The following is a 4,520-nucleotide window of genomic DNA, read 5'->3' on the forward strand; positions in this document are numbered from 1 at the left end:
TTTGGATGATGCTTTTAAAAGAGAACAGGAGAGTATTGGCCTGAAGCTACTGGAAATGACGTTTTCAATTGGCAGTGGCTCTCTTCAGGTCAGGATAAACATTTGAAAAGACAACCAAAATAGAACAAAACAGTGATTTACAGAGAGATTAGCAGCATAGTAAGCTTTCCTCTTTAATTAGTACTTAATCACTTTAAAAAGAAAACAATAGTGAAAAAGAACCAAAAAAGTATAAAATCATTCCTCAAAGGAGAAAGTTACAATGAAAAAAAATCAGAGAAACAGGGAAAACTTTCCACCAAAACTTCAAACTTTTGGAATTCTTGCAAACATTTCTCTAGGCCAGGGTTCTTATCCTTTTTTGTTTCACCAACCCCTTTGCCAATCAGGTGAACACCACAGACCTCTTACTAAGTCCACACTATACTGTGCATTATTTAATAAATATATCACACCCGCACCAACACATCCCTACAAGAATAATGTTTTTTGAATTTCAATTCAAGCTCACGGACCACTTGTTATGAACCCCTGCTCTAGGCAATCTCTAATAGGAGACTTCCATTCTCTATATTTGTGGCATTGCTACATCTATGAAGACACTGAAAAGGGGAGAAAGGATATTATTTTTTCCCTTTTTATCCCTGACATGGGCACTCACTCCACTATAAATTCCAGGAAGGAATTCTGGATTTTGTTTGTTTTAACCATTACATTCTCAAGACCTAATATAGTGCCTAACTTATAGTAATTCCTTAGTAAATGTTGCTAAATAAGTAAACGAACATTATTAATTCAAGCACTCCTCCACCTTATAACTTTATGATTACTATTATGTTCTAACTTGGTTTTCTTACCTCTAGTCTTATTCTTTCTTATCCATTCTGAACACTGGCATCTATATAATTTCTCAAAACCCCTAATTTATCCATTTTGTAGAATGTTAAAAATTTTAAATTTTCTTATGCTAATTTTAAGAAATACAAGCTATTAAATTGACCATGAAAAATATTTAATTATGCATAAAAAGATTGGACACCAAAAAGTTAATCATCCTTTCATTCAAAAATATTTTAATATGCACTATGTTTCAGGCACTATGCTAAGCTCTGAGGATGCAACAGTGAACAGGGAGATACCCAGCGGGCTTATCTTTTCTCCAATAAATTGGATATTAAATAATTACAATATTAATGAGCATTACAAAGAGAGAAGTTCACAGTGTAATGAGAATACAGAAGGAGGTCCTATACAAATGGAAAGATGGGGAAGACTTGGAAGGTTGGTTCACTTATCCTTCAAGACTAAAATAACACTCGCTTCCTCTGGTAAGAATTTCCTGACTTTCCCAACTAAGCCAAATTCCTATATAACTTTCCTTTGTAGCATTTTTCTCTGTTGCATTTTTATGTCTCTTCTGTTTATTTCATTAATATTTACCTCTTACACTAATCCAAAAGCTCCTTGAAAGCAGAGAGCATATCTTTTTTGTATTCTATTGTATCCCTGGCATCAAGGCAGTGACACATAGTATCAGCAGGACCCATTACATATTTTACACGCCCAGTGCAAAATGAAAAAGTGGGGCCCCTTGTGAAAAAATTAAAAATTTCAGTACAATGGCAGGGCCCTGTACAACCACACAGGTTAAATGAATGAGTGAATGAATGAAAACTGAGATCTAAGAGAACATTTGAGGCAGAAGAAAAGATAATATGCAAAAGCCGTGTTGAAAAAAGGTTATAGAAGTTTTGAGGAACTGAAAGACATTTTAGTCACAGTGAGGCGGTACTTGGAAGCAGATGAGGGTGCAGGAAGAGACAAGGGCCACATCGGTACTTGGGGTTTTATTCTAAGTATAAAAGGAGCCATTGAAAAGTTTAAGAAGGGGCACAACATGATCAAAACAGCTATTGGGTGAGGAAACCATGAGTGGGAATCATTTATTTTCTTCTTTCCACATTGTTGTAATTTTCCAGTTTTCCTTCCACTGACTTCCTTTCTCATTCAGAGTAAAAACTAAAATCCAATGGCCAGAAAAGTTCTACAAGATCCTACATAGCACTGACCCACGAGAAAATCATTTCCTCCTTTTTGCTCTGGCACTCCAATAGCATGCTCCTCAAAGACCCCAGTCACTCCCCCCTCCCCAGGTGCTTGAATCACCCTCAGCCTGGGACTCTGTGCCTGGAACATTCCCCAAGTACCCACCCACCTCCTTTTCAGATCTTTTCTCAAAGTAACTCCCCCAGCAATGCCCACATAAAAATAAACATAAACTCCCTAACTCCCTCTCTGTTTCAATTTTCTCCTTAGCGCCTACCACCATCTAAGATACTACAATATATATTTTTTCTCCTGCCCCAATAGAAAGTAGGAATTTTTATGTTTTGCTGGTTGCTCTATTCCAAGAGCCTAGAACAGGGCCTATAAAAGGAATGCAATAAACATTTCTAAAATGAAAGTATGAATTTTTTATGTAAGCCGTATGAAGCCCTCCACAAACTCAGACTGCCAAAACAGTCACAATTGTTTGAGATCACCTAAACGTGACGTCCAAGACATTGCTCTCTCTTAGATCTTCCCCCAACCAACCACCCACCCCCATGAAAAAAAAATTACTCCATCCAAAAGAACCCAGTCCTTGAACTCACTTTGTGTTTATTACTGCTGCTGTTCTTCAATACACCACATATAGGTGTCAAGATAGAAAAATGGCCCTTCACAGCCTTACAGATGTTGCTGATGCTTTTGTACAAACCACTGAATTTCAAGTAAAATAAAACCTTGACACTTCGTCAGACTCTGAATCATCAGCCCACATTCCCTTTCCTCAAGGTAGTTTTTTGTTTTGCTTTTCCCCCAGACCCTAGTTATCCTTTAAGACCAATAGGCCTTCACTGGGGCCTCACAGTCCACCAATAAAGAGCTCCCAGACCTCAAATCTCAGAGAAAAAGTCACTAGAGGGTTTCTATCTCCTCCCTCCCAGTACGCTCTGGAGTCCTCACACAAAAGATCTACCTATTCCCAAGAAATCAACTTTGAATACCTGGCTTCAGGGAGAGACTGCTGGAAAGGGAAGAAAAAGAAAAAAAAACCTCAGGATTGTTCCAGTCCTACCTACATTTGCATAATCTATTTCTCTTCCTTTAAGAAAAAACAAGACTGTTCCCAGGAAATTAATACAGAAAAACAAACTCATTTTAATCTGGGAATTCACAAATATTCTCTTAATCTGGAAGTTAGGTTGTATAGTCAGAATAAGGGAAATTCTCATATAGTAAAATCCATTCTTGGAAATTACCTAAATTGCCTATAAAGTATAGTACTTGTTTTTTCTACATATAACCTTGTACAATAATATATATTTATTAATCATATTCTACTTGTAAGTAGTCATACATTTTTCATATGTTTTACCTCTTGGAGCGCTTCAGGAGTTTTATGAAGATTATAACTTTGGCTTTTCGAGTTTCATCATCTTAAGGAGTCCAGTAATTACTATCTTTGTCAAAGTTTCTAAAGCCCTCAGTTAATTCTTTGATTTCTTATTCCAAAGATCCAGTTCATCATCATCTTAAGGAGCCCAATAATTACTATCTTTGCCAAAGTTTTTCTAATCTTTTAATATCTTACTCCAAGATAGTGAAGACACTAAAACAGTCACTCATCTGACACCCACACGAGTCTCAGTGGTTGAGAAATCCTTAAAATCCTTGGCACATTATTTCCATAAATTTTGCCAAAGTGCAACTCTTCCAGTTTTGATTGAGTCCGTTGCCAACAGGCATCGGCTCTGGTTGAAAGGAATGGACTGCCAGCGCTCATCTTGTTTCCATTGTTCTCACTCTCCAGAGCTTCTGTATTTAAAGTCTCAAATGTTAAATGTACTTATGATGCAATATAATGGACTAGCATGATTTTCATATTAGAAAAAATATGTTTAAATTAAGGAAATGCAAAACAAGCAAATAAAATAAACCATCAATCTTATTTGATACTGACATTTCCTTGCTCATAAACCTTGAGACTATCATTTTACCCACTAAAAACATATACCTTTTTAAATTTGGTAGTTGAAGTCCCTTATAGTTGGATCCCGTGCTTCCCTTTTAACCATTTCTTCCTTTATCTCCTATACCACCAAAGTCTTCTTTTCCCTTTCTCTAACTAGAGCCTGTTTATGTCTCCATGCCCATGCCATTTCTGCCATCAATATTGCCCTCCCATCCACTGAAATTCTATTCACCATTCAAAGTCAAATGTCCAAAATGTCTTGATTGGATATTCCACTTCAAAATGATACTCATTCATCTCAAATATTTTTGAGTCCCTGCTATATGCCAGGTTTTCATTTAATTACTCAAGGATGTAAATACAATATATAGCCTTATTTTATAGATGAGGAAATTGAAACATAGAAAGATTAAGTACTTTGCCCAAGGTTACACAGTAAATGGTGGAGCTACCTTTTTGTTGTTGTTGTTATTCAAGTAGTTGAGGATTTACAGAAGTATCA

This window comes from Dasypus novemcinctus, chromosome 10, assembly GCF_030445035.2.
Source record: "Dasypus novemcinctus isolate mDasNov1 chromosome 10, mDasNov1.1.hap2, whole genome shotgun sequence".
NCBI lineage: Eukaryota > Metazoa > Chordata > Mammalia > Cingulata > Dasypodidae > Dasypus > Dasypus novemcinctus.